General features: G+C 35.5%; 1 protein-coding gene across 2 annotated transcripts in view; it reads left to right on the top strand.

The window, feature by feature from the left end:
- The window catches only part of ltbp1 (latent transforming growth factor beta binding protein 1), a 112,384-nt gene that overhangs the window by 26,658 nt on the left and 70,726 nt on the right, over positions 1–15,000 (top strand). The window lies entirely within an intron of this gene.

Below are 15,000 nucleotides of genomic sequence, written 5' to 3'. Positions count from 1 at the left end.
ATACTTCACAAGTGTCTATGTAGTGCTATAGTGCCCCTATGTAGTGCTCTATTATCTATGTAGTGCTATAGTGTCCCTGTATAGTGCACTGTTGTCCCTATGTAGTCCACTAGTGTCTATGTAGTGCTCTAAAGTCCCTGTGTAGTGCAATTGTGTTTCTATGTAGTGCTCTAGTGTCTATGTAGTGCTCAAATGTCTATGTAGTGCTCTAGTGTCTATGTAGTGCTCTAGTGTCCCTATGTAGTGCTCTAGTGTCCCTATGTAGTGCTCTAGTCTATATGTTGTGCTCTAGTGTGGTGTGTGAGGTCACTGCTCCCGAGCTTCTTGTGTTTATTAGATCTGGTAAGGTGGTGTAGTCTCCTCGGGGTGAAGCGAGTTCACACACATTTCACTTTTCACCTGAATGTAATGGCGAAGCTCTGGCCGTGACGCAGTGCCTCAGACTTTCCAGGAACATTTCTCGTCCCGGTGATTATTGATGAGCGATATTTTAACGGTGTTAATGGCGTGTGTGCTCTCCCAGGACCGGGCGGGGTGCTGAAAGCTAATTGTTACCAGATCTGCGTCCTCGAAAGCTAATTTCACTTTCTCTCTTTTATTTTTTGTTCCTCCAGTCTTACAGCAGCTCTGAATCACTCACAGATGCTGGAAAAGAAAAAAAAGACTTTTTTAAAGTGGCAGTATGTGACTTTTATGGATTTACTAAACTCTCTGGAAGAAAGCTGTTACTGCAACTTATGTAATGGTAGTGTTTATTAATACTACATAATTTCAGACTTAATGAGAGTTAATAATAATAACAACAACAATAATAATAATAATAATAATAATAATAACAATAATAATGATATTGTTCTAAATAATTTTTTTATTAAAACAAAAAAGTTACACACTGCAGTTTTAAACATCATACACAGAATATTATCAGGAATACATCTGTAACATTTAATGCAAATAATATTAGTGCAATAAATAATAAAGCAGTGACAGGACAAACAAATAAATAATTGAAAGTACAATAATAAAATATTATTAAATAAATAAAATATCAAAATATTATTATTATTAATAACATAATAAAAACTAGTTATTAAGTGCTAAAGGTTTTATTTGTTTGTTTGTTTGTTTTCTTTCCATGAAATGAAGTAACTCATTTTGGGTTAAAATGTCAGACGCTGCCAAAGCTAAAAGAAAATGAAACACCAAAATAAAGAAGTTCATCATTGATGAGATTGAGTAAGAAGATTATTATTTAGAATGTAAAGAAGATTACATTTCACTGTAATAAATGTGAGTAATAAATAAAATGGCAGAATGTGAATAAACCCCAAGCATAAATACCAGGCCAGTAAACCCTGAGGTGCATGACCTAGGCCACGCAGCATGCTGACCTCTGACCACAGCGGAGGGACAGTGGAGCAGTGGGACTGCAGAAGGTGATGTCAGGACGCATTAATCCTCCATCAGTGAGTGGTGCAGTTACCCTTTACCCCCTGAGCAGGAAGAGGAAGTGTGGGTGTGGTGTATGGATTGAACACACAGCAGACTGTGATGGTGTTTATTATATTATTATACAGAGGGTGTTGATGAATTCTCCCTAACTGCAGCTCTGACATCACAACAGGGTTATACTCATCAATACATTCGCTCTGATACCTTACAGTTACTATAGTAACAGCTGATTCACACTGACAAGTAGAGTGAGTGTGTGTGTGTGTGTGTGTGTGTATGATATGATATAACATGATGAGTGATGTTCTGTGTGTGTGTGTGTATGTGTGTGTCAGAGAGTCACCTGCACTCTCCCTTTGTCTGATCTGGAGTTCATGTCCTTGCTGTTCACTTTGAAGTGTCACTCAAACCCTGGACCCTGTAATTATTCTCCCTCTTCATCTAGCCGCTCCTTTATCTCCTTTATCTCCTTTATCTTGTTTATCCCTGATAAAGATAAAGCCCTGTGAGACGGATGGTGATGAGGGAGGATGAGGGACACTGCAGTTATTATACACATCTGTAATGATGTACACACTCTACATATAACACACACACACATACAGTGAGGGAAAAAATGATTTGATCCCCTGCTGATTTTGTACGTTTACCCCCTGACTAAGAAATGATCAGTCTGTAATTTTAATGGTAGGTTTATCTGAACAGTGAGAGACAGAATAACAACAAAAAAATCCAGAAAAACACATTTCAGAAAAGTTCTACATTGATTTGTATTTTAATGAGTGAAATAAGTATTTGATCCCCTATCAGTCCGAAAGATTTCTGGCTCCCAGGTGTCTTTTATACAGGTAAGGAGCTGAGATTACAGTAGGAGCACTCTCGGGGAGTGCTCTTAATCTCAGCTCATTACCTGTATGAAAGACACCTGTCCACAGAAGGAAGCAATCAATCAGATTCCAAACTCTCCATCATGGTCAAGACCAAAGAGCTGTCCATGGATGTCAGGGACAAGATTGTAGACCTACACAAGGCTGGAATGAGCTACAAGACCATCGCCAAGCCGCTTGGTGAGAAGGTGACAACAGTTGGTGCGATTATTCCCAAATGGAAGAAACACAAAAGGACTGTCGATCTTCCTTGGTCTGGGGCTCCATGCAAGATCTCACCTCATGGAGTTTCAGTGATCATGAGAACGGCGAGGAATCAGCCCAGAATTACACTGGAGGATTTTGTCAATGATCTCAAGGCAGCTGGGACCACAGTCACCAAGAAAACAATTGGTAACACACTACGACGTGAAAGACTGAAATCCAGTAGCACCCGCAACGTCCCCCTGCTAAAGAAAGCACATGTACAGGACTATCTGAAGTTTGCCAGTGAACATCTGAATGATTCAGAGGAGAACTGGTGAAAGTGTTGTGGTCAAATGAGACCAAAATCCAGCTCTTTGGCATCAACTCAACTCGCCGTGTTTGGAGGAGGAGGAATGCTGCCTATGACCCCAAGTACACCATCCCCAGGGGACAGGACAACCGCACCGCATGAAAGGGACGATGGACGGGGCCATGTACCGTCAAATCTTGAGTGAGAACCTCCTTCCCTTAGCCAGGGCAATGAAAATGGGTCGTGGATGCAAAGAGGAGTGGGCCCAAATTCCTTGAGATGTGAGATGTGTGCAAACCTGGTGGCCAACTACAAGAAATGTCTGACGTCTGTGATTGTCAACAAGGGTTTGCTAAGTCATGTTTTGCAAAGGGGTCAAATACTTATTTCACTCAATAAAATGCAAATCAATGTAGAACTTTTCTGAAATGTGTTTTTCTGGATTTTTTTGTTGTTATTCTGTCTCTCACTGTTCAGATAAACCTACCATTAAAATTACAGACTAGTCATTTCTGTCAGTGGGCAAACGTACAAAATCAGCAGGGGATCAAATCATTTTTTCCCTCACTGTAGATATACATCACAACATTAAAGTATAACTATTATCTCAAACTTTTATCCATTTATAGTTAGTTGTAGAGAGAGAGTGTGTGTGTGTTATATGTGTAATGTGTGTATATATCTGTGTGTGTGTGTGTGCGTGTGTGATGTATGTTTTCTGACCCTGAAAAATAAACCTGGGATTTTTTTTTAATTCAATTTTTTCCACTTTAACAGTCTCATAAAGTCATCTAACTTCTGTAGAAGTTTAAGAATAGCTCACACACACACACTCACACACACACTCTCACACACACACACACTCTCACACACACACACACACACACACACACACACACACACACACACACACACACATGGTTTTACAGACATTCTCCTGCCGGGTGTGTTTAAAGAATTCAGTCTGACAATTCAGTGTCTCTGATTCTTCTCTTTCTGCTTCTTGTGTTAATGACTCTCTCTCTCTCTCTCTCTCTCTCTCTCTCTTTCTTTCTTTCTCTCTCTCTCTCTCTCTCTCTCTCTCTCTCTCTCTTTCTTTCTTTCTCTCTCTCTCTCTCTCTCTCAGCCAATCAAAACACAGTGTTTTTGGCATCATGTTGGTGAAGAGTAACCGAGTCTGCAGGCTGGAGAAATGCAGCTTCATGAAATAATGAAAGGAAACTCCTTTCTCCTTTCACTGACACGCTGATTTCCATGTACCACACACACACACACACACACACACACACACACACACACACACACAGAGACATAATTAGACTTGGGTTTCCACAGTGTCTTGTTTTTGTGTCTGGGAGACGCTGGATTGTGTTCATGGTGTTTGTTACACCGTCAGTTTACATGAAGGTGAGAGGTGAAGTCCAGAGTAGAGTCCACTGAGACAGGTGTGTCCAGAACATACTTTACATCCACACTCTGAGTCACATTGTTGTCCAGAAGGTGTGTGTGTGTGTGTGTGTGTGGAGCTTTACAGAGTCCAGTCCCTGCTCCAGCATGACCCCAGTGTCCCTGTGCACAGAGCAGCTCCAGGAAGACATGGTGTGGAGGTGCAGGTTGGAGTAAAGAATTGGAGTGTCCAGCACAGAACCCTGACTCTGACCCACTGACCACTGACTGACTCCCAGACCTCCTGACTCTCACAACACCAGACTCTGATTTCTTGTAGCTGAAACAATTATGAACAATAATAATGAATTGACGCTGCTCTGTTGTGTGTAAAAAACCCTTTGTTCCCCTTTAATTGTATAACACATTAATTTATTAATAAACTCATTTAGATTTAATTAAATTAATGATTAGCTGGTGTATTATATGTTGTATTAGCTGGTGTATTAGCTGGTGTATTATATGTTGTATTAGCTGGTGTATTAGCTGGTGTACTATATGTTGTATTAGCTGGTGTATTAGCTGTTGTATTATATGTTGTATTAGCTGGTGTATTATATGTTGTATTAGCTGGTGTATTATATGTTGTATTAGCTGGTGTATTATATGTTGTATTAGCTGGTGTATTATATGTTGTATTAGCTGGTGTATTAGCTGGTGTATTAGCTGGTGTATTAGCTGGTGTATTATATGTTGTATTAGCTGGTGTATTAGCTGGTGTATTAGCTGGTGTATTAGCTGGTGTATTATATGTTGTATTAGCTGGTGTATTAGCTGGTGTATTATATGTTGTATTAGCTGGTGTATTATATGTTGTATTAGCTGGTGTATTATATGTTGTATTAGCTGGTGTATTAGCTGGTGTATTAGCTGGTGTATTATATGTTGTATTAGCTGGTGTATTAGCTGTTGTATTAGCTGGTGTATTATATGTTGTATTAGCTGGTGTATTAGCTGGTGTATTAGCTGGTGTATTATATGTTGTATTAGCTGGTGTATTAGCTGTTGTATTAGCTGGTGTATTATATGTTGTATTAGCTGGTGTATTAGCTGGTGTATTATATGTTGTATTAGCTGGTGTATTAGCTGGTGTATTATATGTTGTATTAGCTGTTGTATTAGCTGGTGTATTATATGTTGTATTAGCTGGTGTATTATATGTTGTATTAGCTGGTGTATTAGCTGTTGTATTAGCTGGTGTATTAGCTGTTGTATTAGCTGGTGTATTATATGTTGTATTAGCTGGTGTATTAGCTGTTGTATTAGCTGGTGTATTATATGTTGTATTAGCTGGTGTATTATATGTTGTATTAGCTGGTGTATTAGCTGTTGTATTAGCTGGTGTATTATATGTTGTATTAGCTGGTGTATTAGCTGGTGTATTATATGTTGTATTAGCTGGTGTATTAGCTGTTGTATTAGCTGGTGTATTATATGTTGTATTAGCTGGTGTATTAGCTGGTGTATTAGCTGTTGTATTAGCTGGTGTATTATATGTTGTATTAGCTGGTGTATTATATGTTGTATTAGCTGTTGTATTAGCTGGTGTATTATATGTTGTATTAGCTGGTGTATTAGCTGGTGTATTAGCTGGTGTATTATATGTTGTATTAGCTGGTGTATTAGCTGGTGTATTATATGTTGTATTAGCTGTTGTATTAGCTGGTGTATTATATGTTGTATTAGCTGGTGTATTATATGTTGTATTAGCTGGTGTATTAGCTGTTGTATTAGCTGGTGTATTATATGTTGTATTAGCTGGTGTATTAGCTGTTGTATTAGCTGGTGTATTATATGTTGTATTAGCTGGTGTATTAGCTGGTGTATTAGCTGGTGTATTATATGTTGTATTAGCTGGTGTATTATATGTTGTATTAGCTGGTGTATTAGCTGGTGTATTAGCTGTTGTATTATATGTTGTATTAGCTGGTGTATTAGCTGTTGTATTAGCTGGTGTATTATATGTTGTATTAGCTGGTGTATTAGCTGGTGTATTAGCTGGTGTATTATATGTTGTATTAGCTGGTGTATTATATGTTGTATTAGCTGGTGTATTAGCTGGTGTATTAGCTGTTGTATTATATGTTGTATTAGCTGGTGTATTATATGTTGTATTAGCTGGTGTATTAGCTGGTGTATTAGCTGTTGTATTATATGTTGTATTAGCTGGTGTATTAGCTGTTGTATTAGCTGGTGTATTATATGTTGTATTAGCTGGTGTATTAGCTGGTGTATTAGCTGGTGTATTATATGTTGTATTAGCTGGTGTATTAGCTGGTGTATTATATGTTGTATTAGCTGGTGTATTAGCTGTTGTATTAGCTGGTGTATTATATGTTGTATTAGCTGGTGTATTAGCTGGTGTATTATATGTTGTATTAGCTGGTGTATTAGCTGGTGTATTATATGTTGTATTAGCTGTTGTATTAGCTGGTGTATTATATGTTGTATTAGCTGGTGTATTATATGTTGTATTAGCTGGTGTATTATATGTTGTATTAGCTGGTGTATTAGCTGGTGTATTATATGTTGTATTAGCTGTTGTATTAGCTGGTGTATTATATGTTGTATTAGCTGGTGTATTATATGTTGTATTAGCTGGTGTATTATATGTTGTATTAGCTGGTGTATTAGCTGGTGTATTATATGTTGTATTAGCTGGTGTATTAGCTGGTGTATTATATGTTGTATTAGCTGTTGTATTAGCTGGTGTATTATATGTTGTATTAGCTGGTGTATTATATGTTGTATTAGCTGGTGTATTATATGTTGTATTAGCTGGTGTATTATATGTTGTATTAGCTGGTGTATTATATGTTGTATTAGCTGGTGTATTAGCTGTTGTATTAGCTGGTGTATTATATGTTGTATTAGCTGGTGTATTAGCTGTTGTATTAGCTGGTGTATTATATGTTGTATTAGCTGGTGTATTATATGTTGTATTAGCTGGTGTATTAGCTGTTGTATTAGCTGGTGTATTATATGTTGTATTAGCTGGTGTATTATATGTTGTATTAGCTGGTGTATTATATGTTGTATTAGCTGGTGTATTAGCTGTTGTATTAGCTGGTGTATTAGCTGTTGTATTAGCTGGTGTATTATATGTTGTATTAGCTGGTGTATTATATGTTGTATTAGCTGGTGTATTAGCTGTTGTATTATATGTTGTATTAGCTGGTGTATTATATGTTGTATTAGCTGGTGTATTAGCTGTTGTATTAGCTGGTGTATTAGCTGTTGTATTAGCTGGTGTATTAGCTGGTGTATTAGCTGTTGTATTAGCTGGTGTATTAGCTGGTGTATTATATGTTGTATTAGCTGGTGTATTAGCTGTTGTATTAGCTGGTGTATTAGCTGGTGTATTAGCTGGTGTATTAGCTGTTGTATTAGCTGGTGTATTAGCTGGTGTATTAGCTGGTGTATTATATGTTGTATTAGCTGTTGTATTAGCTGTTGTATTAGCTGGTGTATTAGCTGTTGTATTATATGTTGTATTAGCTGGTGTATTAGCTGGTGTATTAGCTGTTGTATTAGCTGTTGTATTAGCTGGTGTATTATATGTTGTATTAGCTGGTGTATTAGCTGTTGTATTAGCTGTTGTATTAGCTGGTGTATTAGCTGGTGTATTAGCTGGTGTATTAGCTGTTGTATTAGCTGTTGTATTAGCTGTTGTATTAGCTGGTGTATTAGCTGGTGTATTATATGTTGTATTAGCTGGTGTATTATATGTTGTATTAGCTGGTGTATTAGCTGGTGTATTATATGTTGTATTAGCTGGTGTATTATATGTTGTATTAGCTGGTGTATTAGCTGTTGTATTAGCTGGTGTATTAGCTGGTGTATTAGCTGTTGTATTAGCTGGTGTATTAGCTGGTGTATTATATGTTGTATTAGCTGGTGTATTATATGTTGTATTAGCTGGTGTATTAGCTGGTGTATTATATGTTGTATTAGCTGGTGTATTATATGTTGTATTAGCTGGTGTATTAGCTGTTGTATTAGCTGGTGTATTAGCTGGTGTATTAGCTGTTGTATTAGCTGGTGTATTAGCTGGTGTATTATATGTTGTATTAGCTGGTGTATTAGCTGTTGTATTAGCTGGTGTATTAGCTGGTGTATTAGCTGGTGTATTAGCTGTTGTATTAGCTGGTGTATTAGCTGGTGTATTAGCTGGTGTATTATATGTTGTATTAGCTGTTGTATTAGCTGTTGTATTAGCTGGTGTATTAGCTGTTGTATTATATGTTGTATTAGCTGGTGTATTAGCTGGTGTATTAGCTGTTGTATTAGCTGTTGTATTAGCTGGTGTATTATATGTTGTATTAGCTGGTGTATTAGCTGTTGTATTAGCTGTTGTATTAGCTGGTGTATTAGCTGGTGTATTAGCTGGTGTATTAGCTGGTGTATTAGCTGTTGTATTAGCTGTTGTATTAGCTGGTGTATTATATGTTGTATTAGCTGGTGTATTAGCTGTTGTATTAGCTGTTGTATTAGCTGGTGTATTATATGTTGTATTAGCTGGTGTATTAGCTGGTGTATTAGCTGTTGTATTAGCTGTTGTATTAGCTGGTGTATTAGCTGGTGTATTAGCTGGTGTATTATATGTTGTATTAGCTGTTGTATTAGCTGTTGTATTAGCTGGTGTATTAGCTGTTGTATTATATGTTGTATTAGCTGGTGTATTAGCTGGTGTATTAGCTGTTGTATTAGCTGTTGTATTAGCTGGTGTATTATATGTTGTATTAGCTGGTGTATTAGCTGGTGTATTAGCTGTTGTATTAGCTGTTGTATTAGCTGGTGTATTAGCTGGTGTATTAGCTGGTGTATTATATGTTGTATTAGCTGTTGTATTAGCTGTTGTATTAGCTGGTGTATTAGCTGTTGTATTATATGTTGTATTAGCTGGTGTATTAGCTGGTGTATTAGCTGTTGTATTAGCTGTTGTATTAGCTGGTGTATTATATGTTGTATTAGCTGGTGTATTAGCTGTTGTATTAGCTGTTGTATTAGCTGGTGTATTATATGTTGTATTAGCTGTTGTATTAGCTGTTGTATTAGCTGTTGTATTAGCTGGTGTATTAGCTGTTGTATTATATGTTGTATTAGCTGGTGTATTAGCTGTTGTATTATATGTTGTATTAGCTGGTGTATTATATGTTGTATTAGCTGTTGTATTAGCTGGTGTATTAGCTGTTGTATTAGCTGGTGTATTAGCTGTTGTATTATATGTTGTATTAGCTGTTGTATTAGCTGGTGTATTAGCTGTTGTATTAGCTGGTGTATTAGCTGTTGTATTAGCTGTTGTATTAGCTGGTGTATTAGCTGTTGTATTAGCTGGTGTATTAGCTGTTGTATTAGCTGGTGTATTAGCTGGTGTATTAGCTGGTGTATTAGCTGGTGTATTATATGTTGTATTAGCTGGTGTATTATATGTTGTATTAGCTGGTGTATTATATGTTGTATTAGCTGTTGTATTAGCTGGTGTATTAGCTGTTGTATTAGCTGGTGTATTAGCTGTTGTATTAGCTGGTGTATTATATGTTGTATTAGCTGTTGTATTAGCTGGTGTATTAGCTGTTGTATTAGCTGTTGTATTAGCTGGTGTATTAGCTGTTGTATTAGCTGGTGTATTATATGTTGTATTAGCTGTTGTATTAGCTGGTGTATTAGCTGTTGTATTATATGTTGTATTAGCTGGTGTATTATATGTTGTATTAGCTGGTGTATTATATGTTGTATTAGCTGTTGTATTATATGTTGTATTAGCTGTTGTATTAGCTGTTGTATTAGCTGGTGTATTAGCTGTTGTATTAGCTGGTGTATTAGCTGTTGTATTAGCTGGTGTATTAGCTGGTGTATTAGCTGGTGTATTAGCTGGTGTATTAGCTGTTGTATTAGCTGTTGTATTAGCTGGTGTATTAGCTGGTGTATTATATGTTGTATTAGCTGTTGTATTAGCTGGTGTATTAGCTGGTGTATTAGCTGTTGTATTAGCTGGTGTATTAGCTGGTGTATTAGCTGGTGTATTATATGTTGTATTAGCTGGTGTATTAGCTGGTGTATTAGCTGTTGTATTAGCTGGTGTATTAGCTGTTGTATTAGCTGTTGTATTAGCTGTTGTATTAGCTGGTGTATTAGCTGGTGTATTAGCTGGTGTATTAGCTGTTGTATTAGCTGGTGTATTAGCTGTTGTATTAGCTGGTGTATTAGCTGTTGTATTAGCTGGTGTATTATATGTTGTATTAGCTGGTGTATTAGCTGGTGTATTAGCTGGTGTATTATATGTTGTATTAGCTGGTGTATTAGCTGGTGTATTAGCTGGTGTATTAGCTGGTGTATTAGCTGTTGTATTAGCTGGTGTATTAGCTGTTGTACTAGCTGGTGTATTATATGTTGTATTAGCTGTTGTATTAGCTGTTGTATTAGCTGGTGTATTAGCTGGTGTATTAGCTGTTGTATTAGCTGTTGTATTAGCTGGTGTATTAGCTGTTGTATTAGCTGTTGTATTAGCTGGTGTATTAGCTGGTGTATTAGCTGTTGTATTAGCTGTTGTATTAGCTGGTGTATTATATGTTGTATTAGCTGGTGTATTATATGTTGTATTAGCTGTTGTATTAGCTGTTGTATTAGCTGGTGTATTAGCTGTTGTATTAGCTGTTGTATTAGCTGGTGTATTAGCTGGTGTATTAGCTGTTGTATTAGCTGTTGTATTAGCTGTTGTATTAGCTGGTGTATTAGCTGTTGTATTAGCTGTTGTATTATATGTTGTATTAGCTGGTGTATTAGCTGTTGTATTATATGTTGTATTAGCTGTTGTATTATATGTTGTATTAGCTGTTGTATTAGCTGTTGTATTAGCTGTTGTATTATATGTTGTATTAGCTGGTGTATTAGCTGGTGTATTAGCTGGTGTATTAGCTGTTGTATTAGCTGTTGTATTAGCTGTTGTATTATATGTTGTATTAGCTGTTGTATTAGCTGTTGTATTAGCTGGTGTATTATATGTTGTATTAGCTGTTGTATTAGCTGTTGTATTAGCTGTTGTATTAGCTGGTGTATTAGCTGTTGTACTAGCTGGTGTATTATATGTTGTATTAGCTGTTGTATTAGCTGTTGTATTAGCTGGTGTATTAGCTGGTGTATTAGCTGTTGTATTAGCTGTTGTATTAGCTGGTGTATTAGCTGGTGTATTAGCTGGTGTATTAGCTGTTGTATTAGCTGTTGTATTAGCTGGTGTATTAGCTGTTGTATTAGCTGTTGTATTATATGTTGTATTAGCTGTTGTATTAGCTGGTGTATTATATGTTGTATTAGCTGTTGTATTAGCTGTTGTATTAGCTGGTGTATTAGCTGTTGTATTAGCTGTTGTATTAGCTGTTGTATTAGCTGGTGTATTAGCTGGTGTATTAGCTGTTGTATTAGCTGTTGTATTAGCTGTTGTATTAGCTGGTGTATTAGCTGTTGTATTAGCTGTTGTATTATATGTTGTATTAGCTGGTGTATTATATGTTGTATTAGCTGTTGTATTAGCTGTTGTATTAGCTGTTGTATTAGCTGGTGTATTAGCTGGTGTATTAGCTGGTGTATTATATGTTGTATTAGCTGTTGTATTAGCTGTTGTATTAGCTGTTGTATTAGCTGGTGTATTATATGTTGTATTAGCTGTTGTATTAGCTGTTGTATTAGCTGTTGTATTAGCTGTTGTATTATATGTTGTATTAGCTGTTGTATTAGCTGTTGTATTAGCTGTTGTATTAGCTGGTGTATTAGCTGTTGTATTAGCTGTTGTATTAGCTGGTGTATTATATGTTGTATTAGCTGGTGTATTAGCTGGTGTATTAGCTGTTGTATTAGCTGTTGTATTAGCTGGTGTATTAGCTGTTGTATTAGCTGTTGTATTATATGTTGTATTAGCTGTTGTATTAGCTGGTGTATTAGCTGTTGTATTAGCTGTTGTATTAGCTGGTGTATTATATGTTGTATTAGCTGGTGTATTAGCTGGTGTATTATATGTTGTATTAGCTGTTGTATTAGCTGTTGTATTAGCTGGTGTATTATATGTTGTATTAGCTGGTGTATTAGCTGTTGTATTAGCTGTTGTATTAGCTGGTGTATTAGCTGGTGTATTATATGTTGTATTAGCTGGTGTATTATATGTTGTATTAGCTGTTGTATTAGCTGTTGTATTAGCTGTTGTATTAGCTGTTGTATTATATGTTGTATTAGCTGTTGTATTATATGTTGTATTAGCTGGTGTATTAGCTGTTGTATTATATGTTGTATTAGCTGGTGTATTATATGTTGTATTAGCTGTTGTATTAGCTGTTGTATTAGCTGTTGTATTATATGTTGTATTAGCTGTTGTATTAGCTGTTGTATTATATGTTGTATTAGCTGGTGTATTATATGTTGTATTAGCTGTTGTATTAGCTGTTGTATTAGCTGTTGTATTATATGTTGTATTAGCTGTTGTATTAGCTGTTGTATTAGCTGTTGTATCATATGTTGTATTAGCTGTTGTATTAGCTGTTGTATTATATGTTGTATTAGCTGTTGTATTAGCTGTTGTATTATATGTTGTATTAGCTGTTGTATTAGCTGTTGTATTAGCTGTTGTATCATATGTTGTATTAGCTGTTGTATTAGCTGTTGTATTATATGTTGTATTATATGTTGTATTAGCTGTTGTATTATATGTTGTATTAGCTGTTGTATTAGCTGGTGTATTATATGTTGTATTAGCTGTTGTATTAGCTGGTGTATTATATGTTGTATTAGCTGTTGTATTAGCTGGTGTATTATATGTTGTATTAGCTGGTGTATTAGCTGTTGTATTAGCTGTTGTATTAGCTGTTGTATTAGCTGTTGTATTATATGTTGTATTAGCTGTTGTATTAGCTGTTGTATTAGCTGGTGTATTATATGTTGTATTAGCTGTTGTATTAGCTGTTGTATTAGCTGTTGTATTATATATTGTATTAGCTGTTGTATTAGCTGGTGTATTATATGTTGTATTAGCTGTTGTATTAGCTGGTGTATTATATGTTGTATTAGCTGGTGTATTAGCTGTTGTATTAGCTGTTGTATTAGCTGTTGTATTATATATTGTATTAGCTGTTGTATTAGCTGGTGTATTATATGTTGTATTAGCTGGTGTATTAGCTGTTGTATTAGCTGTTGTATTAGCTGTTGTATTATATATTGTATTAGCTGTTGTATTAGCTGGTGTATTATATGTTGTATTAGCTGTTGTATTAGCTGTTGTATTAGCTGTTGTATTAGCTGTTGTATTATATATTGTATTAGCTGTTGTATTAGCTGGTGTATTATATGTTGTATTAGCTGTTGTATTAGCTGTTGTATTAGCTGGTGTATTATATGTTGTATTAGCTGGTGTATTAGCTGTTGTATTAGCTGTTGTATTAGCTGTTGTATTAGCTGGTGTATTAGCTGGTGTATTATATGTTGTATTAGCTGTTGTATTAGCTGTTGTATTAGCTGGTGTATTAGCTGGTGTATTAGCTGGTGTATTATATGTTGTATTAGCTGTTGTATTAGCTGTTGTATTAGCTGGTGTATTAGCTGTTGTATTATATGTTGTATTAGCTGGTGTATTAGCTGGTGTATTAGCTGTTGTATTAGCTGTTGTATTAGCTGGTGTATTATATGTTGTATTAGCTGGTGTATTAGCTGTTGTATTAGCTGTTGTATTAGCTGGTGTATTATATGTTGTATTAGCTGTTGTATTAGCTGGTGTATTAGCTGTTGTATTAGCTGTTGTATTAGCTGTTGTATTAGCTGGTGTATTAGCTGTTGTATTATATGTTGTATTAGCTGGTGTATTAGCTGTTGTATTATATGTTGTATTAGCTGGTGTATTATATGTTGTATTAGCTGTTGTATTAGCTGGTGTATTAGCTGGTGTATTATATGTTGTATTAGCTGTTGTATTAGCTGTTGTATTAGCTGGTGTATTAGCTGTTGTATTAGCTGGTGTATTAGCTGGTGTATTAGCTGGTGTATTATATGTTGTATTAGCTGTTGTATTAGCTGTTGTATTAGCTGGTGTATTAGCTGGTGTATTAGCTGGTGTATTATATGTTGTATTAGCTGTTGTATTAGCTGTTGTATTAGCTGGTGTATTAGCTGGTGTATTAGCTGGTGTATTAGCTGGTGTATTATATGTTGTATTAGCTGTTGTATTAGCTGTTGTATTAGCTGGTGTATTAGCTGGTGTATTAGCTGGTGTATTATATGTTGTATTAGCTGTTGTATTAGCTGTTGTATTAGCTGGTGTATTAGCTGTTGTATTATATGTTGTATTAGCTGGTGTATTAGCTGTTGTATTATATGTTGTATTAGCTGGTGTATTATATGTTGTATTAGCTGTTGTATTAGCTGTTGTATTAGCTGGTGTATTATATGTTGTATTAGCTGGTGTATTAGCTGGTGTATTAGCTGGTGTATTATATGTTGTATTAGCTGTTGTATTAGCTGGTGTATTATATGTTGTATTAGCTGTTGTATTAGCTGGTGTATTAGCTGTTGTATTATATGTTGTATTAGCTGTTGTATTAGCTGTTGTATTAGCTGGTGTATTAGCTGGTGTATTAGCTGGTGTATTAGCTGTTGTATTAGCTGTTGTATTAGCTGTTGTATTAGCTGGTGTATTAGCTGTTGTATTAGCTGGTGTATTAGCTGGTGTATTAGCTGTTGTAT

This window comes from Hemibagrus wyckioides, linkage group LG09 (assembly GCF_019097595.1).
Source record: "Hemibagrus wyckioides isolate EC202008001 linkage group LG09, SWU_Hwy_1.0, whole genome shotgun sequence".
Classification (NCBI taxonomy): domain Eukaryota; kingdom Metazoa; phylum Chordata; class Actinopteri; order Siluriformes; family Bagridae; genus Hemibagrus; species Hemibagrus wyckioides.
This window is presented reverse-complemented; position numbering and strand designations above follow the sequence as displayed.